Genomic DNA, 23,414 nt, shown 5'->3' with positions numbered 1-23,414 from the left:
CAATGACAATACTTACACATTGTGATGAATCCTAGGAAAAAAGAACCAGGGTGATGTAATAGAGAGCAATGGGATGGCAATACTCTAGAGAGGGTTCGGGAAGGCCTCTGTAGATTGGTGACATTTGATTTGGAACTGAGTGAGAAGTGCCATTATAAACATTATTAACTCAAGTGTAAAACTAAACCATGGGGGAAAGAAAAAATTTCTGGCAATTTATTTCTTCCCAAACCTGAAATTAAGACACTCCATCTCTGGAATTCCTTGGCATCATGCTCCCAACTCACATGAACGATAACTTAGAGTACGTTCACATTTTTGGAGTCCGGGAGAAACTGGGCAAGTTTGCAAAAATGGAGATTTTTTTAAGGGGAAATTGATGAAACCTCAGTTTTCAGAGACTTTTTCCTAAATAGGTGAAGCAGTAATAAAACACCTTGCATGTATAATTATTCACCAAAATAAGGGTTTTTGAAAAAATGTTCCTGTGTTTGAGTGATCTCATTTTAGCATGATACTGTTTAGAAGCATTACAAATCTTGAATGACTGAAGAAGAGCATAAAAGAAGCTGCAATCTCCCTTTCTTCATTTAGCAAATGTACATCCCTTACAATGAAGACTGAGCGTGCAAGTTTCCAGGGGGGAAAAAAAACAAAACACTCCAGTCTTGCCAAAGTCAGCAGAGCTTCTCTGGGGTCATCAGAAGTAATGTCTTCACCAAAACTCTTCTTAAACCTTGAGAGCCTGTTTTGTAAACAGTGACAAGGGGTTACAGCACCTCCCTGGCTTCTCATCAAGGTGGGTGACAATTAGCAAAAGACATTATTCAATATGAAACACAGAAGGGCCACACTGGAGCAGGGAAGGAGACGCTGGGAACAAAAGGGTTTTTTGTTTTGTTTTTAGATTAGAAGAGGTTGATATGTTCCTAAGGTCTAGCCTGGTAATAAATTAGGACCAGAGTGTTAACAGTCTATTTTAGATGATAGTGCTCATAAGAGAATCCGTCCTAAAAACACTGTAGTATTTGTTCTTCCACATTCCTCCCCAGTTGCTGCTCCTCTCCTTTCTGAAAATACTCTTTAGGAAAAAAATTGTTAAAATGCTTATTAAACAATTTTTATGCTTTAAGCTGATTATGAGTTTGGACTTTTAAAAAGGAAAAAAGCAGGGTGGATTTTTTAAATCCTCAGAAAAATGTCTATGGGAGAGACGCCTTTTTGGGGGGTAGGAGTTCAGGTGGGATATCAGTGTCTGCTGCTAGGCTTATCGTAACCGAGAACACTGAGCTCTTCTTAAAAAAATTCCTCAGCTGGAATGAATAATTGAAAATGCTGATCCATTAAAACTTCAAAGATTAATTTTCTCCATTAATGGCACAAGGTGATAGAGAGAAACAATTAGGCTAAAGAAGAATAATCAGACTAACCCAAGTGGGGCATTTCATCTGATATTCAAAGTTGCTAAGCCAAAACTTTGATCTCCTTCAGTTTGGTTTGAGGGAGTTTTAGGTCATTTAAAACTGCAGAAAACTTCTGTCTTTGTAACTCAGAACTGTGTTCTGATATATGATTTTCTTTTAATCCCTTCAGGTAATAGGATACAAAGTGCTATTTCTGGGCACTGTGAGCTGCAGGATGGTTATTTAATGACCAGCCTCAGATATTCCCAAAAGGCCTTGGCTATATTTTTAATGTGCTTACTTGATAGCCACAGTCCATTCCGTTATATTAAACTTGGAGACAGACCATCTCACTTAGCTAAAGAAAGAACAGTGATGCAACAGGAAGTCAGATGGCAAATAGGAGACTCCTGTGTTCTAAGAAAAACCAAATAAGGCAGAAAGACTATGAAATTTTCATACTGTGTAAGTCTAATAAAAATGTTTCATAAATGCTTATCAGGATCACTTCATAGTTATGGAAACTGTCTGTTTCAGAAATTGTAAATCAGATCGTTATAACTATTGTCATTAATATTGGCAAAATCAATGGCATAATAGTCAGAGTTATTTATATATTATATAGAGTTTCTGCCTATTTCATTTAGTTACTGTTATGTCTGAGGCACTGTTTTGGGCCTATTTAAAAATCTCTATTTCTTACAATAATCCTGCAAAGTAAATAAGTATTGTTAGTCTCATTTAATACTTGAGGAAATAGAGTATAAGTAATTTGCCCAAGGATTACAAATGGGTACATGGTGGACTTCAAAATTCTAGTAGGAGCTTCTTTGGCTCCAAAAAACAAATTACATCGCAATCACCATCTCTCCAATTTTTATGCTGCTTTTCCTTCAGAATTAATAGTTGGAGTGGTTTTCCTTGACAATGTCACTTGGAAGCAAATGTTCTTTCTTTGCAGCAGACTGAATCTACTGAATATTCACAAGTTCTTTAGTGCCGTGCTCTCTAACTGGTGGGAGGGAAAGAGACAAATCAGGGTGGAGAACTCCAAAGCATCTTCATTACCATCGAAGTCAAATCAAGCACACATATCACTTTTAAACCTGGTACTTGGAACTCTGGTGGGATTAGTTATACGCACACGTCCATTTGAGTTTGTCTACATAGTGGGCTGCAGAACTGTTAACAATCTCCAACTCTGACTGAGTCCTTTCCAGGTCTGAGGCATTTTGCAAAGATTATCTTATCAGTCAACACATCTACGAGTTTAGTGCTATTGTCATTATCATCATCATATTACAAATAAGGTTAAGGTCATTCACAACTTATTGGTAGAACAGAGAGTAGAACCTATGACTCCTGACATCAAAATTCAGGAATTGTTCATAATTTGATAATTTGGTGTTTTCAAGTATCTTGACATTGTGATGTATTGTAATTTTCAAACATTCTGGGTAACTTATAATCAAAATAGATAAAATACTAAAATTTGCAAATAGTTGACCTTTTTCTTTGTAAACTAGAGAACATTCAAGGATTTCTCTTGAATACCATCATCTGCTACTGTTTGCATTCAACTATATTTCCTTTTATATGAGAGAAATATGTGTTAATTGCATCAATATTCAGGAAACTAAACATAACCCTGTCTGTTATCTATTGTGCTGCTTTGTCCATTTCCCATCTTGGTTCTCTGAAAGCTGTGTGAAGACTTTCTGCCACCTAACGGGCCTGACACAAGTCTTTCACTACATGTAGCAAGTGCAGTAAGTTCTTGCTGAAAGCATTGAGTACGGAACTGGGTGGTTAACAGCACAGATTGCAGGGCTGACGCCAGCCTCCAGCACTTTAGCACCTCTGTGATATCCGGCCATTATTTACCCTCTCCAAGCCTCAGTTTCCTCATTAAAGAAATGGGGGTAATAGTAGTACCTAAGTCATGGGGTTGTTGTGAGGATGAAATAAAATAATGTAAAAAGAAGTGTTTAGCACAGTGTCTGGCTTACAGTAAATGCTCAATGGCATTAGCACATCTTATCTGCTGTTCTAAAAGGGGTCCTTTAACCCACCTCTTAAAGTCTAGTTACATCATAACCACACAAAATAAGGGGCTATATTTTTGCCTTTGGGTTGAGCTAAGGAAGTTTGGGACATATTACTAGAAATAAATATATATTATTTTATTTATTTTATAAGAAATGCCATGTATTGTGAGGGGAGGGAGGAAATGTAGTCAATAAGTAATTGGAAAAATTAATAAAATATTTACTCTTTGCCTTCCAACCTTGTAAACTAGTGGGAAAAAAAACCCTCAATTTTTAAGTCTTGTTAATAGGTACGTTGCACTGAAGATGATAAATTTGTATGTGGGGAGGCCTTTAATCATTTCTTGAAAGTTATTGATTAAAAAAAACCACCCCTAATTATCAACATAATGGAAATTAGTGCACTTTGAATTCTTAAGGATTTTTTTCCTCTTTATAAGACACTTGAAAATAGCTAACGCAATCTGCACAGAAAATTAAGAAAAAAATCCACATAGTTGCAGATGGACTTGGTGTAATAACCAGTAGAAGGAACTGGGTAGTCTGTTAACAATATGCACAGTAAGAAGCCTCATTCAGAGGGGAACTTTCACAAAGGTGTTGTCAGATATCACTCGCTGTAACATGGCAGTCAGCACAATTGCTCTCATTTTCTTGATCTCTAAGAGGAAAACATTGTTCACATATCTAGGTAAGCTCTGTCTTCAACAAGTGCCACACAAATTTCTCATCTTCAATAATATTCTACTAATATTTTTTGTCTCAGAATCACATACCTTACACATACTACAGGACAGCAGCAAAGATTTCTGGCTTCAGAGACGAAGAGTAGAGCTTCTATATGTAGTCTTATCTTTCCAATTTCTTTAGTACCTACCTCTCTGCCACCTGAGCATCACATAACCTTTCCTGTCCATGTCTTGACTGAATGCCTTCTTACTGCCTGTAGTTAGTTATTCTTTCCAGCAGGAGGAGTATGATGATTAAGCTGGTATCAGGCTTCCTTCTTTGACTTATAAAACACAAAAGGGACTTCAACAACAATAAAATGATGTCAGAAGTTGTAAATGATAAAAAAATCGGAGAAAGCAATTTTTCTTTTATTGACATTAATCTTATTAAGCAAATGAATTGAATGGGAAACTTTATTACACAAATTCCACTTCTGGTGAGGAAGGCAGTGTGATGAAGTAAAAGAAACACACACAAAAACACACACAAAACAAAAACTGAATCAAGACAGGGAAATATGAGTTCTGGCCCTAATCTTGCCAACCACAAGCTAGGAAATTTTGGGTTAGTTACTGAGCTTTCCTAGAACACAGTTTCCTTATGAGTAAAACTAGAATATTGGGACAGATGTTCTGAAAGGCCTCTTATAACCCCATCATTTGGTGTTCTAAGATAAACAAAGCCATCATCTCTAGTGGACAATTTTCCAAGAGATGATCATGAACCTATCACTGTAAATCAATGTTATAGTTTTTTTAAATGGCCTAATTCTACCCAGAGGATTTTAAGATAAATAGAAGTGAAATAAATAGAGATATTTCAGACCAGAGATAAGAAACAGTGGATTCTCAATGATTATAAAAATCTTGATAACTAAACAAAGTAACTTAGCAAGAAAAGCAAGCAAAAAAATAAAAATTCAAAATTCAGATCCCAAAGAATTATTCACAAAATTTTACAGAAAAATTTATTTATATTACTTTTAAACACTGGAAGTGTTCCTTTATAAAAACTAATATAGACCTCCATTTCTGGACTTGGTGGAGGAACTGGTACCAGATTTTTCTTCCTACTAAGAATAGCTAAAAATCTCAACAAAACAAATGGAACAGCTGTTATATATTGGGCAACCGGCAGTGTAAGAATATGATCCCTGAGAGAAGGGACAAACAAACTGAGCCCCCAAATCACCCTGAGTTTCACTTGCAAGCATTTTCTAGACCATGATGTAGGGAGGGAGAACCCAAGTAGAGCCTGCATGAGGCTCCCACTGAATTGAAGGGATAGAGTTTGGAGTTTGGAGAACACTGAGGTGGCTAGGACTTGTGGGGAGAAGAGTAGAAGAAAGTTATCTAACAAAAAAAAACTCCAACAAATATGAAGAGGGCCCCCATTGAATTAGTTGCTGAATACTAGACTATGCATTTTGGTAAACCCTCCTGAGTTCAAGTAAAGAACAAGAAGGGTGCTGTAAATGCAACAATTTCCAGAATTAACATTGGGAGAAGAAATTTTAATTCTCTTCAGCCAGAATGAAGAGACTTTGAATTCCTGGGACATTCATAGAGAATCCAGAGGATCATGCATTAGTAGTATGGCTAAGCCAGCTCTAGAATAAAGACTACTCTAGACCTATCCTAACAAAGTTTAAAGAGAAGCCTCAAAATGATCTAGTTGATCTTCAAGTAACTTAATTTGCAGTAACTTAATGAAATGACATAACAAATTTCAACACTAGATGAAAAACTTGAGATAATTAATGTAATATTCAGAGTCCCAAATCCAATAAAAGTAGTTACACATACAAGGAAACAATGAAATGTAACATAACCAGAAGAAAAATCAATCAATAGTAATAGGAGAAAAAGTGATAGAGATAATGGAGTTCACAGATAGAGCTTTAACACAAGCATTAACAATACATTCAAGGATTTAAAGGAAAGCATAAATATAATGAGGAAGGAAGTTGAATATATATATAAAGATTAAATGGAAATCTGGAAGGTAAAAAATTAACAAAGCCTCATTGAAAGAAGGCTGAAACAAGAAGTCTAACAAATATCTAATTTGAGTCCCAGGAGTAGGAGGAAAGAAAAAAATTATTTCAAGAAAGAATGTCCAAAATTTTCCCACTTTTGAAGTAATCGAAAAACCTACATATACAGTAAACACAAGGAGCCCCCCTAAAAGATGAAAAAGTTGATAACACCAAGGGATGTTATAATCAAACTAGAGGCCTGGTGCATGAAATTCTTGCATGGGTCCCTAGGCCTGGCTGGTGATCAGGGCCGATCTGTGGGGTGATCGTGGGCCCGCACTGGCACCCACCTTGACTGGCCTGGGGCCTGCAGGCTAGGGGCAGCTCCTGCATTGAGCATCTGCCCCCTGGTGGTCAGTGCATGTCATAGTGACCGGTTGTCCCACCAGTCATTCTGCTGTTTGGTTGATTTGCATATTAGGCTTTTATTATATAGGATTGCTGAATAACCAAAGATAGGATAAAATTTTAAAAGCAGCTAGAGAAAAAAAAGGCACATTACATACAAGGGGAAAAGTAAGATAGCCATATAGAGGTCTCATCAGAGATAATGCAAGCCAAGAATTTTCAAAAATTGCTCAATGACATCAACTCAAAGATGCAAGAAACTCAGTGACACCCAAACAGAAGAAATGTACATAAAAAGAAAAGAGACACCAGTCTAACTGCTAGAAACCAATGATAAAGAGAAAATCTTAGCAGTCAGAGGGGAAAACATATTACATGCAGAGTAACATAGTCAGAATGACATCAGACTTCCCATCAAAACGATGGGAATCCGAAGACAATTAGATATCTTTAAAGTGTTAAAAGAAAAACTGCCAACCTAGAATTCTATGCTCAGTGAAAGTATTCTTGAGACATTTCCAAACAAATAGAATTAAGGATTTAACAGCACAATAACACTAGCAGATTCTTTAGTTGAGAGGAAATCATCCTAAGAGGGAAACTCAGATATACAGGAAGAAATGAAGAGCACCAGACAGGAGAGATGTATGTAAGCATATACTTAAAAACTATTTTTAAAAGTGTCTTTAAAAGACTAATAACTGTACAAAGCAAGTATAAATATAATTAATGGTAGAATAAGAATATTTTAAATCCAAAAGTGGGTAGGAAAGAAAGAATATAGAAACTAAAAATGGGGAAAATAAAAAAACAAATAAGATGGTAGACCTAAATGCAGCCATATCAGTAATTACTGTAAATGTAAATGAATCAAACACAGCAATTAAGAGACAGATATTGACAATACACAATTATTTGATATGTACAAGAAACACACTTTAAATACAAGGACAAAGATTGGTTGAAAGAAAAAGGATGGAAAAGCCTACTATGTAAGCCCTCATATTAGAAAGCTTGTGTAACTATATTTATATCAGAAAGCTAGATTTTAAAACAAAGATTATAACTGGAGACAAAGGGGGCATTTTGTAATCATAAAAGGGTCAATTCATTAGGAAATAATAAAAATTTAAATATGTATGCAGCCATCATTCTAAATATATGATGCAAAGACTATAAGAAATAAAAGGGGGAAAAAAGAAATAAAAGTAGAAATAGACAAATCAACAATCATGTTTAATCCACAATATTTGGAGATTTTAATACTTAACTCTTAGTAATTGATAGGATTTTTAAAAAAATTCAGTAAGAATATAGAAAAATTTGACAACTAATTTGATCTGATTAACACTTATAGAATATTATACCCAATAACTGTAAATAAAGAAAAATTATATTGCTGGTTTAAGAAAAAGGTTTTCTAAACGTTCATTCAAATGTATTTTAGTATGTGCGCAATGGGCATCGCTAGAATTTCCATGCGTAGTTTCATCATTACATTCTTATCTATTTGAGATATTGTCTAGTTCCCTCCTTCCTGCCACGCTTGGTTTCTGTGCTGTGAATTGCTTCTGACAAAATCTCGTTTTTACCTATCCACTGCCTTGTCTGGTCAGGGCAAATCACTTATCCCTCATTGTATCAAACTCCTCATCTGTGAAATAGGAACAAAGCTTGGTGTTGTGTTTGTAAGGTGACTTTCTGAAGAGGAACTCCTGCTTCTATATCATTTCGTGTTTTGCTGCTAAGCAGCAGGATGCTGACTTTGAACAGTATGTGAAAGGGATCATTCTTATGGGAGAAGTTTAGATTGCAAGTCCACTGCTATGATGGAAGAGTAAACTGTTGAGGTCTTTATACCCTTGATCAGACTGCCATAAAGAAATAGCAAGGCATAATTCAATTCTTTGTTATTTGGTCTGTGAATTCATAATACTCATGATGTCAATACTACTTGAAATACAGAATATATTTTTATAACATTCTGCTAATGTGTTTTATGGTTTTAAAATAGCTTCTAGATATGTCACTATTGAGTCCATGCTGCCTGTCACTACTTGAGACAATTAAACAGAGACAGGGTTGAATCATATATGAATATTTATTCCAATACTGCTGGCAGCATGGGAGAGTAGCAGATCATCCACAAAACTCTGCTCTGTTCCCTCCCGTCCCGCCCCTCCACGCCCCCCCCATCATAAGCCAGCTACTTATCTTGGGTAGAAGGACAAAGGTTACATGGGGAAGGGTATGCCAAATAGGCAGTTTACAGGTAATGGGGACTGGAGATTTGCAATGGGCCTGCGGGTATGCAAAGGCTGGAGGTCTTCAAAGGGCTAGCAATGTGCAAAGGCCAGGGTTTTCAAAGGGCTGGGGGCTCTGATTTCTGTCTCTGGTGTCTGAAACAAGATTGTTAATCTTTCCATGATAATGGGTAGTTCCCTGATGGTGAGGATGGGCTGCATTTCCATGTGAGCTCCCAGGTCCTGGTGCAACTGCCAGCCAGATTAAAATGTGCCTCCTTTAATCAGAATAGAACAATCATGGTTAACAGAGCATGATTAATATTTCTTACAATTATAGTTGGACTCCAATATTCTTCTGCCCCTCATAATAAAAGCCCAATATGCAAATCGACTGAACTGTGGACAACTGGCAGAATGACTGGTCGCTTTGTTATGACACGCACTGACCATCAGGGGGCAGACGCTTAATGCAGGAGCTGTCCCCTGGTGGTCAGTGCGCTCCCACAGGGGAGCGCTGCTCAGACAGAAGGCGGGCTCACGGCTGGTGAGCACAGCAGTGGTGGCGGGAGCCTCTCTGACCTCCGTGGCAGTGCTAAGGAGCAGTGAGCTGAGAGGTAAAGAGCAGCGAGCAGGTGGGCGATAAGGAGTGAGGGGTCTCAGACTGTGAGAGGGCTCAGGCCGGGGTGAGGGACTCCTCCCTCTCCCCAGTGCATGAATTTCGTGCACTGGGCCTCTAGTCAACTACAAGAGGAGTCTATATTGCCATAGTGAAATCCATGTGGGGCTCTCAGTCACTATGTCCACCTCTCCACCATTACAGAAAAGAGGAGGTGACTCTAGCTGGGTAGTCAGAGCAACTCACTTGTCCGACTATAAAAATTGAATCAAGAATGAACTCATCCCTGATAAAAATCTACCCTGGAATAAAAATGACTCTAACCTTCTTCCTCTTTCATTAAAGTGACCTGTTTTGTTGAAATCATTTTCAATATAGTTATTTCATTTTCATGATATTTAAACAATTCTTTATCAAGATTTATGTCCATAATAACATTTCTTTATACTTATCTATAGGTTTATTAGTTTCTTTGCTCAATGCTATTTCTTTTTTTGTGTCTTCTTACCTTTTTAGATAATTTATTTGTAGAAATATGTCTTGAAGTTTTTCAGAAAGATTGAGTGAGCAGGAACTACTTAGTAGTTGCGTAAAAATTTCTCATTTGTTTTCACATGTCAATAATGACTTATTTGCCTTTGTATGAAATTTTGTATAGGTTCAAAGTCCCTTTGAAAAATTTTAGGTTCAAAGTCCCTTTTTTTTACAACTCCACAGAAATTATTCCATTGTTTTTTTGCACTCCATGTAGAAGATGAAAGTATAAATCTATCTGAGTCTTAATCATGTAGGACTATTTTTCAAAAAATAAGTTTATTCCTAAAGCTGAGAAGTCTTACTTGAATGATCTTATGTGTTCCCCTTTTCAGTATTCCTGCTTGGGACTAAATCTAAATATTCTGTTTCTCCCTGACTCAAAGAAAATTTCTTTTAATATTATTTTAGAAACTGTTTTAAAATAATTCAAATTACATGTGAATGCAGGCTTAACGTGCTCAATTATAGTAGTACACAGAGTAAAAGCTTTGAGTCCTTCATAACCCCTTTACTTTCCCTGTGGTCATCTGGACATGTGCCACCCTTATCCCCGCTCAGGAAGAGCTTCTTGTCCAAGTAGTCAATAAGCAGCCTCTTGCCTCGAGGTTTGGCTCAGTGGCAGAGAGCGTGACTTCCTAAGATGACTCACATTCAATGAGTTATTAAGTCGGGGGTATAAGGGCCCAGCAATGTCTGCCCAGTGTGATTTGTCATGTCTGGAAGTCAGTATTCTGCAGAAGTTCCAATGGCATTGGCCAAGGCTTTGTCTGGCCCTCATCTCAGTTTAACTTCTGCCCAGTCCTGTTTTCTCTCTCTGAGATGATGCTAAAGCTACCATGTCTATCAAACTCGGGCTTAGCATTTGCTGGAACAGGACCTAACTTAGAAGAGTTGGTGGCAGAAGTTTTATGAGAGAGCAGGTGATATGCCAGGGTTTTAGAAATGGATAATTTGTTGGCCACCTGGCAGTGAAGACCCCATTATTGGTGGGAGGGAGGGCACAGCCCTTGGCACAAGGTACAATTCTAAAACTCTCACTGATGGTGAATTGTGATGGAATATTGGTGAAAGGGGATATACTAGATGGTATAATTTGTCAGGTATTTCAGTAGCGAATGAGAAATAGCAACTCTAAAGGCAACGGGATTGGATGCTAAAAGCTCTTGATTGACCTTAGATTAATGCTTCTCAAAGCACAGTATCTACTGGGAACTTGTGTAAAATACAAATTGCCAGGCCCCATCACAGACCTACGGATTCAGAAACTCTGGAGATTGGGTCCAGCAACCTGAATTTTAACAAGCCTACCGTGTTAAAGTTTTATAACCACTCTCATAAAAAAAGATAAGGAAAAGCTGCTGGCATTAGCAGGCAACTGGAAGCCAAGTGTGAAAGCCAGGGGGTACTGGGAACTTGTGTAAAATACAAATTGCCAGGCCCCATCACAGACCTACGGATTCAGAAACTCTGGAGATTGGGTCCAGCAACCTGAATTTTAACAAGCTTACCGTGTTAAAGTTTTATAACCACTCTCATAAAAAAAGATAAGGAAAAGCTGCTGGCATTAGCAGGCAACTGGAAGCAAAGTGTGAAAGCCAGGGGGTCTCTCTCTCTCAGCTTACAAAGAGGCTCCTATCTCTTGCAGAGTAAGCTGTGGACCAGACTCAGGGAGAGATAAGAGGCTGAGCTCCAGAGAATGTTTAACTCCCAACTAAGGCAGGACTATTATGCCAAGGCTAGGGCCTTGGGATGGGACATCTGAACAGATTTTGAGCCCCTAGAACAGTGGTTCTCAACCTTCCGAATGCCGCGACCCTTTAATACAGTTCCTCATGTTGTGGTGACCCCCAACCATAAAATTATTTTCGTTGCTACTTCATAACTGTAATTTTGCTACTGTTATGAATCATAATGTAAATATCTGATATGCAGGGTGTATTTTCATTGTTACAAATTGAACATAATTAAAGCATAGTGATTAATCACAAAAACAATATGTAATTATATATGTGTTTTCCGATGGTCTTAGGCAACCCCTGTGAAAGGGTCGTTCAACCCCCAAAGGGGTCTCGACCCACAGGTTGAGAACCGCTGCCCTAGAATGATCTGATTTTGCAGCCGATTACCCCACCATATTAAAAGGTAGCATTTCCCCTTTGCCTGAAGAAAATTCAGATGCCTCTTCTAGGCAAGACAACATGCGGTTCCCTCAGAATCTACTTCCACATCCTTCCTTAGACACTAGGTCTGTATCCTGGGTGACATACATCATCCACAGTTGGGCCTGATAAGGGAGGAAAGAGAATATATCCCAGAGGAGCTGTAAATCTAGCCAGAAGCTGGTAGTCTGAGATGGGATCTGAATTGCGGGTGCTTGATTAGAGGGCAGGGACATAAGATTAAACGGTAGAGAGTTTATTGTATTGAGAGCATGCACCTGAGATACAGAATTTCATGCCCTGGCACAGTCCCCAGGAGATGGTATGGACTTGCCACTAGGATGCTTCTAGAAGCCTGGAAAACAATGATGGCTAATACATATGAATTTGAAGTGCCAGAATTTCTGTGGGCGACAATAGAGGAAGGACTCAAAAGACCCAAGGAAGTGGGCATGCTGAAGTAGATGTAACATGCAAAGACCCATTGGAGTATCATATGCCACAGGTACACTCAGGGGATATACCACCCACCAAGGTCACAGAGAATGTTCTGGAGACAGAGTACCAGTTTCACTAAAAATGTTCAGTGCTGTCTCCCAGGACTGATGGGAGGAGACTATTATAAAACTAGGCTGATAGGAACCCCAAACAATAGAAGTCAGGTGGATGCAATTATTGTAATAATCCTCAGGAATGATAGCCAAAGGGATATGACCAGAAGAGGGCTGTATACTAGTAGATGATTAATCAAACAAGTGACCCTAGGGGCAAAATAGATTAGAGCCAACAAGGTACTACTCAGTGTGTATCATCATAAAAAATTGAGGACAAATGACCAGAAGGCTGAGAGCAATTGGCACAATAAAAAGCCATGATACTTTGCCTGAATCCAGTTCTGAACCAGTTTTTAAACCTGGAGCATATTGACTAAAGAGGAGGCTGGATCCATGGGAAGAAGAACCTGGCAACACCATTGACAGTTATCACATGTAATAATTCTCCCAGTTCTTCTCCAAAGGATGTGGCCACTTATTCTAGTAACTGCATTCTCCGGAAAGAGTTCTTGTGGTCATAATTATAGTCTCCCCAAGGATGTCCAGGTCCTAATCCCTGGAACCTGTGACTGTGGTATGTAACGTGCCAGGGAGAATTAAGGTTACAGATGGAATTAGGGTGCTAATCAGTTCACTTCAAATGTGGAAGAGTGAGAAGAGACAAGGCGTAGGGGTGGGTGATGCAACGTGAGAAGGACTGAGCCTGCTACTGCTAGCTCTGAAGATGGAGGGAGAGCATGAGCCAGGAGAGTATGGGCAACCCTTATAAGCTGGAAAAGACAAAGAAATAGATTTCAGGAGAAATGCTAACCTAGATTTTAGCCCAGTGAGATTCATTTTAGATTTCAACTTCCAGAAATGTATGATAATAAGTTTTTGTTGTTTAAGCCACCAAGTTTGTAGTAACTTGTTACAGAAGCAATAGGAAGCATACAAGCGATAGAATACATACACGAATACTCATCCATTTTATTTACAAGTCTGGCCACAAAAGGAGTCCAATGAATCATAGAAAATCCCCGCAGACCAAAAACTCAACCAAGCCATAGCCCCAGTTGCAGCTGCTGTGTCAAATGCAAATTTGCTCGCAGATGAACATGGCCTCAGGTACATGGAATGTAGTCCCTGAGTTGGCAAACGCATTCTTTTCTATTCCAATCAGAAAAAACATTCACATGGAATGGGCAATAAGACATATTTGCAGTTTCCCCCAGGGCTATGTTAAATCTATCTTTTATCATAATATAGTCTGAACCATGTGGACACCCCCCAGAAACTGATCCGCTACATCAAAGATATTATTCTAATAGGGTCAGAGATGCAAAAAGTGGTTAGCACACTAGAGGCCTTGGAAAGTCACCTCTGTGCCTGATGGTGGAAGATAAATCCTACAAAGATTCAAGAGTCATAGGTGTGCCAACATATCCCTTTAAAATGAAAGACAAATTATTGCATCTTGCAACTCCACCATGAAGAAGGAAATACAATGCCTGGTAGGCCTCTTTGGGGTTTGGAGGCAGCATATTCTGCACCTGGGAATACTGCTCCAACCTCTATACTGGGCAACACAGAAGACTGCCAGCATAAAGTAGGGTGCGGAGCAAGAAAGAGTTCTACAGCAGGACCTGTGGTAATGTAAACAGCCCATCTGCATGGCCCAAAGGACCCAGCAGACCATTATATTGAAGTGTAAGTGGTGGGAATGATGCTGCATGGTGTTCATGACCAACTACTGTAGGCCCTCAGCATTCTATAGCTAGATTATGTCCTCGTGACAGATAATGGTGTTTTTTGAAAAACAACCCCAGCTGAACCACTGGATTCTGATAGAGACATTCAATCCTAAGAGGGCCACACTATCTTCCAAGGCCCAACGCCCTCTCCACATCAGCTGTTTACCTCACCATTGGTCAGGAGAGAGTGGGATATGTGTTCAGCCTTCCATTGTCTCTGCATGAATAACTATTGTTTCTTTACCTACTATTTTCCTTATGTTTTCTCTGTTTCCTCCACTGAGAACTCTTATTAGATAGATACAATGTCTCCTGAAGCTATATTATGTTTTATTGCTCTAAGTTTTGAAAATATCCTGTTTTAATCCTTCAGGCTGATTAAAGTTTGCAGCTATGTATGTTTTATTATACAGAACTTCTATTAAGTTGTTCTTATTTTGGAAATTATATCTTTGTTTTCCAAAAACTCTTTTGTGTTATTTTGCATAGTGGCTAGTGCTTGTTTTATAGAAATACTGTCTTTCCAATAACTCTGAGGATATAAATTCATTTTTTAAAAAAGTTTTCTTGTGTTTCTTGCATGATGTCTTTTTACTCAGGCATCAGTTATTTTGTTGTTGTTCATTTTTATGTTTCTACTTCAAGCTGTGGCTCCTTTCTCAGAGGTGTTTTGATTTTGGTTGTTTGTTTCTATTTATGGCAGGACTAGGTTGACTGACATGTATTTCTTCAGCAAACTTTAGTTGCTTCCTCCTGAATGAGCATGCATGTTTGGGGATGCCAGAAGGTAGGTTAGCTAAGGAGCTCTGTGGATAATTGCCCACAGGTAAGATTCCTTCCAATCACATAGCCCCTAGGCAGACAGGCTAGCTGGGAACCTCTAACTGTTCCCATTGAGGGGCATTATTCTGGGTGGACTCTATGCCATGAATAATACTAATTGATTTGTCTATTCATCCAAGTGTCATTTTATTTCTAACTGATGTAAAAATAAAATGACACTTGGATGAATAGACACTTGGATGAACTGACACTTATGGAATCCCTACATTTATAATGAAAATTAAAATGACTGAGGTTATTTTTGATGATGTATGTAAAATAGCACCATGTTAACAACTTTCCAGTTCAATTCAAAGCTTATTGTAGGTCTTTTAATATATTCAGATTAAAAGAGGATTTATAAGGACAATTGTGGATGAAAACAATTGCCCTACTCTTCAAATAAATTTGAGAAAATCAGAGTAGAAAGCTTTTATTTGTAACTTTTTTTCTATGAAAGGAAGAGCACACAAAAAAATCATGATAATCTGGCCATGATAGATCACCTAAGCACATCCTATCTAATAAAAGACAAAAAGGGTAATTAACCGTACCTTCGCTACGCTTCCCATTGGCTAATCAGGGCAATATGCAAATTAACCGCCAACCAAGATGGCGGCTGGCAGCCACGCAGCTGAAGCGAGCAGGAGGCTTGCTTGCTCCAGTGATGGAGGAAGCCAAGGTTCCCTGCCTGCTGCGGCCCAGCTCTGAGCTCCGAAAGCAACAGCTCCGAAAGCAACAAAGTTTCAATTATAGAAGCTAAACAAACCCCAGATACCTGCTTTCAGCAGGCCGTGGCCTCAGAGCTGGAGCGAGAGGGCCGGCAACAAAGTTTCAATTATAGAAGGTAAGCAAATCCCAGAATAAAAAAATAAAGAAAAAAAAGGAGAGGCTGGGAGCTTCAGTCGCAGGCCAGCCTGAAAACGGCCCTCAGCCCCTCATCCAGACTGGCCAGGCACCCCAGTGGGGACCCCCACCCTAAAGGGGGTGCAGGCAGCCTGAAAACAGCCGGGAGCAGGCCTAAGCCAGCAGGTGGTCATCCCCTGAGGGGTCCCAGACTGAGAGAGGGCACAGGCCGGGCTGAGGGAACCCCCCCTCCCCCCTGAGTGCACAAATTTTTGTGCACCAGGCCTCTAGTATAGGTATAAACTTTGTTCTGTTCTCGGATATATAGGAAATTAATTGCGTTGTTTGCAATTCTTCTCCTTTACTTATTAGAGTGGCATCTCTTTATAGCATCTTATGTAAAGTAAGACAGTATATATCTTTACATTTTAATAAAAAACTTTGGCCATATTCATTGCAAGTTAGATTTTCTATGCTCACACTATATTTGGTGCATCATTGATTCAGATCCATGTTGAAACGATTTGGTGAGAAGAAGCATACTGGTGGTTCTGAGGATCATGTTGGAGTTGATAAGAAGGGGCCATCCACGGGAGATACAAACATTTCTCCTATCTGCGAGGCACTTTCAAATTCTGTATACTTTTTGGTTCTAAGCAAGGTGTGAAGGGACACAGGGACATGGCTCTTCACTATTTGCTTTCCCACCTTCTTTTTGTCCTGTACCCACATGGGAAATATTTCTCAACTCTGTAACCTCCTAAAAATGACAGCAGGTCCAGGACTGCCTGTCTGCCAGGGGACTCCCCTGAGAACCCATGGCCAGTTCTTCCTGGTCTTTTCAAAATCCGCCATCATTTTAAGATTGAATCACTCCAGAGGCATCAAAGCCAGACATATTGCAGCTCAGCTGTTACTAGGTACTCATAGGATTAAGGAGAGAAACAGCAAAATTAAAAGCTAATGGATTAGTATGAGCAAACATAGCAGACTCCCATTGCTAGTAAAAGTTGCAGCTCTGATTATATCATTACTGAAAATCTATTAAAAAGTAAAGATGCTAAAAGGTACTTAGTCTTTTTCCATGGATCAAGGTGTGAGATCATTATCTTTGCTCTCTGCTTCTCATTCACGATTAGAGAAATATCATCATGTCATCATCAACATCATCATCATCAGTTTTGATTTATCTGAATAGCCTGCTGAAATAGACCTCTGAGAGCATTTACATATCCAATTACCACAGAATGATTATTCATAGCCTTAAAACTGCCTTGCACATAAAAATGCCTGACCTAGCTGAAAGTTCTTAATAATAATACTTTACACTGTGTAGTGCTCTTAATATTTCAAAAGATTTTCATATCCATTTTCTTAATTTGAGCCTCAAAAACAACCCAGTTGAATAAGTGGGTTCCAAGCATTATTATCTCCCTTCTACAGATGAGGACTTAGGAGGCCATCTCATCTTTTAAGGCCTGGTCTAAAGTCAGTCAACCAGTGAGTCTTAGAGCTTAGACTGCATCATAGGTGTCACTTGTTGGGCTCAGTGAGATGATTCTCTCCTTCCTTGACTTGTGGAGGCCAATATTGTTGGGTTGCAGTGAAAACAATCTCAAAGCCATGATTCTTACTTCTGAGAAGGTGTTGTTGTTTGTCGTTTCTACACTGAGGCCTTTAAGAAGTCTTGTGGGGCGTGGGCTGTGGACAGGGAGCCCAGGGCACATCAGCAGGCTTGAGCTCACTAATGTGGATTTCCTTATGTTACCTTGGAAAGAGTATCTGGAAAACAAGCTGGATTCAGAAGCAAGCTTTGCAGTTTACTGAGTTTCCCTCATAGAGTGTATATGGTAATTATGACCTCAGGGACTCTTTGTTTTCTTTGTAGGTGGTGTAGACTGAATGCCCTCAAAAACAACCTAGTTGAATAAGTGGGTTCCAAGCATTATGATCTCCCTTCTACAGATGAGGACTTAGGAGGCCATCTCATCTATTAAGGCCTGGTCTAAAGTCAGTCAACCAGTTAGCCTTAGAGCTTAGACTGCATCATAGGTGTCACTTGTTGGGCTCAGTGAGATGATCCAGTCTCTCCTTCCTTGACTTGTGGAGGCCAATATCGTTGGGTTGCAGTGAAAATAATCTCAAAGCCATGATTCTTACTTCTGAGAAGGTGTTGTTGTTTGTCGTTTCTACACTGAGGCCTTTAAGAAGTCTTGGGGGGCGTGGGCTGTGGACAGGGAGCCCAGGGCACATCAGCAGGCTTGAGCTCACTAATGTGGATTTCCTTATGTTACCTTGGAAAGAGTATCTGGAAAACAAGCTGGATTCAGAAGCAAGCTTTGCAGTTTACTGAGTTTCCCTCATAGAGTGTATATGGTAATTATGACCTCAGGGACTCTTTGTTTTCTTTGTAGGTGGTGTAGACTGAATGCTTATATCCTCCCCATCCCTCAAAAAATTCATGTTTAAACCTAATCCCCAATGTGATAGCATTTGGAGGTGAAGCCTTTGTGAGGTAATTAAATCATGAGGTTGAAGCCCTCATGAAAGGGATTAGTGACCTTATAAAAGAGACCCCAGAGTCCTCCCTCACCCCTTTTGCCTTGTGAGGACATAGCAAAAAGGCAGCCATCTGTGAACAGGAAGCATGTTCTCACCAGATACTGAATCTGCCCATGTCTTCATCTCAGACTTCTCAGCCTCCAGAACTGAGAACAATTTCTGTTGTTTATAAGCCATCCAGTCTACAGTATTTCAGTATAGCAGCCTGAATGGACTAAGACAGATAGGTATGGATATGATTTAAAATAATTTTTAAAATGGCCATTGTGATTATCTCCCCAATATCCATTCCACTTTTTCTTACTAGCTACCAACTTTTCATTCAGGTATCCATGTTTTCCTTAGGAAGCCATATAACTTTGGTAGCCCTGGTTTGCTAGTGTGATTATTAATACACTAGAGGCCCAGTCTACAGGCCTCTAGTGTATTAATTCGTGCACTCTGGGGGATCTCTCAGCCTGGTCTGCACCCTCTCCCAGTCCAGGAGCCCTCAGGGGATGTCTGACTGATGGCTTAGGCCCACTCCCCGCGGACATCCTTAGCTCTGCTGCAGAGGTGGGAGAGGCTCCTGCCACCGCTGCTGTGCTCACAGCCATCAGCCCAGCTTGTGGCTGAGCGGAGCTCCCCCTGTGGGAGCGCACTGACCACCAGGGGACAGCTCCTGGGTTGAGCGTCTGCCCCCTGGTGGTCAGTGTGCATCATAGCAACTGGTTGCTCCCAGCAATTTGCATATCACCCTTTTATTATATAGGATTATCTATTACTTTCTAAGCATCTTGGTTTGGCTCACTAGGCACCTTTATGTGGGGGGAAGTTAACTCTACTTCTGACTGTAGGGGTGGGGCATTTTTGATGACTCAGGTCTTAGCTAGTTCATGAAATTTCATACTCTGTCCAACGTGTAGAATCAGGGATGAGCATGGGAAAGAATGTGGGCCAATGAAACAAAGACATGTAATTTATCTTTATTGTTGAAAGTATTACAGATGTGCCAATTTTTCCCATATTGACCCCCCTCCACCTCATCCCTACCCAGCATCCTCCTCAGGCCTAAGGGGGATCCCAGTGGAAGATGGAGCTGACACAGCAAAAGGCAGCATTCTTCAGATGGGTTAGCAGTGGTCGGCAAACTGCGGCTCGCGAGCCACATGTGGCTCTTTGGCCCCTTGAGTGTGGCTCTTTCTAAGCCTTAGGAGTACCCTAATTAAATTAATAACAATGTACCTACCTATATAGTTTAAGTTTAAAAAATTTGGCTCTCAAAAGAAATTTCAATCGTTGTACTGTTGATATTTGGCTCTGTTGACTAATGAGTTTACCGACCACTGGGTTAGGGCATGCTGAAGTAACAAACAACCCCCAAATCTTTGTTACTTAACAAAATAAAGTTTATTTCTCACATTATCTGTCCAATGAATGTAGTCAGGGGCTTTTTTTCAAATAGTCACTCAGGGACTTGGGCTTATTGAAGGTTCACCATCTTACGATGCTGCCACTGTAAGCTTTGGACTTCATTGAGGCAGGGGAAGGGAGCTTTGCTGTATCATTTTGGCCTCAAAGTGCCATAGCCCATTACATAAAACAGTGCTCTCTAATAAAAATAAAATGTGACCCATATGTGTAAGTATTTCGACTAACTTTATTATTGTTGTTCTTTTTACCAAATTTGGAGGTAATGCTTGTTTGCTAAGATTTGTTTGTTTTCCATGCTTTAAATTTAGAGTATAATTTATAGACAGTAAAGTTTACCCTTTTTAGTGTACAGTTCTGTGGGCTTCAACAAACATACAGTCACGTAATTGTCAGTTCAAGCAAGTTTTTGAACAGTTCCATCTCTCCCCCAAATCACCCTGCCCTTTTAGTCAGCTCCCCCCTTACCCTCTGCCTCTGGGAACCTCTGACCTGTTTTCTGACCCTATGGTTTTACCATTCAAGGATGTCACATAAATGGAATCAGAGTACACAGTTTTTTGAGTCTGGCTTCTTTCACTTATCATAATGTACTTGAGATTCATCTGTGCTGTGGTGTGTATCAGTAGTTTGTTTCTTTTTGTTGCTGAGTAGTATTCCATTATATAAGTGTACCACCGTTGGTTTATTCAGATGAGGGGCATTTGGGTTGTTCCTAGGTTTTGGTGACTAATAACGCCAAAGTAAACATTCATATACAGGTTTTTGTGGGAACATGAGTCTTCATTTCCCTTGGGTAAATATTTAGGAGTGGGATGGCTATGCCATATGGTAACTTCATAAGAAACTGCCAAACTTTTCTAATGTGTCTGTGCTATTTGCATTAACACCAACAAAACATATGAGAGTTCCAGTTGTTCTACATCCTTGTCAGTGCTTGATATTATCAGATATATATATATATATATATATTTTTAACTGTGTACTAGACTAGGTCATAGAAGAATTTTAGCAATGTCCAGAATATCAGTATCATTAAAATATTATTTCATCATAATGCAATAAAATTGATTTCGGAGAGGAAGGGAGAGAGAGAGAGAAATAGAAACATCAATGATGAGAGAGAATCACTGATCGTCCACCTCCTGCACACCCCACACTGGGGATCGAGCCGACAACCTGGGCATATGCCCTGACCGGGAATTGAACTGTGACCTCCTGGTTCATAGGTCAACACTCAACCACTGATCCATGTCGGCTGGGCTCAGTATTTTTTCTAATTGCCATGGCTATGTTGTATTTATTACCTGCATTGATTAGCTAGTTAGGTTATTCAAGGTGGTTGAGGTGTAACTAGAAGATATTTGGTGATACAGAGAACAACAAAGTTTAAAAAAAATTTTAGAAGTTAGTATGCAATGGTGAAGTGCAGGATGAATCAGGCCCAGAACTATAAGACTTTTATTTGTAAAACAAAGCCAGTGCAATCTGTGCTGAAAAAAAAATGATTAAATGTGCTGAGATGACCTAGCAACTTTCCTTTATTGGCTGCTGTGACCATTTGGCATTTTCAGTGGCCTCTGAATGTTTGGCTTTCTGCTATGTTGCTGTGGTAGGCAAGGGGTTATATTAAAATGATTAACCGCCGATGAAGCAGGGGTATTGACCAGTGAGAAAAGACTGAACCAGTGTGTAAGGATTGGGGGGCTGTTCCAAATGGGGTTTTTGTTTATTTTATCCCTGGAAAAAAGTTCTAGATAAAAAGCCTTTTTTTCTCTCTTGGTTTTGGTCTTACCTGTCCTTCCAGTAACAGTACTGGGGGAGCTATCATTTTCCACAACAATAAATGGCCAGTGATCACTCCCTTTCTGCAGAGCAATGTCCACATTCATAAAAAAGGATTAGTATCCTGAATATATAAAAAAACCTTATAATTCTACATAAAATGAAAACCCTATTTACACACACACAAAGAAATACAGTAAGTATAAGAAAAAGTTTTACCTTACTAAAGAGCAAAGAAATTAAAATTTAAAAAATACCTGTACTTCACTTGTCTAACATCTGTGAAGTGGCTAACTTGTGTCAGGTATGGTCCTTTTATCTTATTTAGTGCAAAAAAAAAAGTCCTATGAGGTCGGCACCATTACAATGTCCATTTCATAGACAGGGAATCAGAGGTTCAGGGAGGTTAATATGCCTGAGGTAACAAAGTGAATAAGTGGTATTAAGCAAAATGCTATTTTACCTTTTGAATTTGCAAAGATTAAATGATTGTATGAAAATGAAAAATATGCCTGCTTTTCACCCAGCAATTTCACTACAAAATTTATTCTAGGGAGATAATTAGGTAAGTGCACAAAGAACTTTTATAACGATGTTTTAGTGCTGTATTATTTATAACAGCAAAAAATTGGAAACAACCTTAATGTTCTTCAAAAGAGTTTGGCTAAATAGGTAAAGACGTATCCATACAGTGTAAACCCAAGCAGCACTTAAGAATGAGGTAGAGAGTTTGCAGCTCCGTGGAACCATAAAAGACACACTCAGGGGGCAGACTCAGTGAGCACCAAAGCCCCATCGAAGCAAGTCTAGCCTCAGAGGGGTGTCTCCAGCACAGAAGTTCTCCCACTGCAGACACAGCTGATTCTCACAGCGAATTGGCCTGGAGGTCAATGTGTGTGTGTGTGTGTGTGTGTGTGTGTGTGAGCGGGGGCGGGAGGAGAAGGGTTTTAGATTATAGCAGAGCCCATCAGTTTATACTCTGCATTATTTGACTATTCTTTTTTGATGTAACTATTTGAAGCACAAAAAAAGCAACAAATATTTTCACATGCTGAAAGTGACAGGCCAGAACAAATGCACAAATACTGCAGGAACACTGCCAGAGCAGGTGAAAGGAATTCAGAGAAGGCATATATAGGAGAAAGATACAAGGCTTAATACTTAGAGTGGGGTTGTACAGAACAAAGACCGGGAGAGGCAGAGGAAAGGGGGGTGGGAGGGAGAAGGGGAAAGGAGAGCGAAGTGGAAGAGCAGCCAAACGGAGTAAGGACAGGATAAGAAAAAGTTTTACCTTACTAAAGAGCAAAGAAATTCAAATTTAAAAAATACCTGTACTTCACTTGTCTAACATCTGTGAAGTGGCTAACTTGTGTCAGGTATGGTCCTTTTATCTTATTTAGTGCAAAAAAAAAAGTCCTATGAGGTCGGCACCATTACAATGTCCATTTCATAGACAGGGAATCAGAGGTTCAGGGAGGTTAATATGCCTGAGGTAACAAAGTGAATAAGTGGTATTAAGCAAAATGCTATTTTACCTTTTGAATTTGCAAAGATTAAATGATTGTATGAAAATGA

Source organism: Myotis brandtii, unplaced genomic scaffold, assembly GCF_000412655.1.
Source record: "Myotis brandtii unplaced genomic scaffold, ASM41265v1 scaffold111, whole genome shotgun sequence".
NCBI classification, from domain to species: domain Eukaryota; kingdom Metazoa; phylum Chordata; class Mammalia; order Chiroptera; family Vespertilionidae; genus Myotis; species Myotis brandtii.
This window is presented reverse-complemented; position numbering follows the sequence as displayed.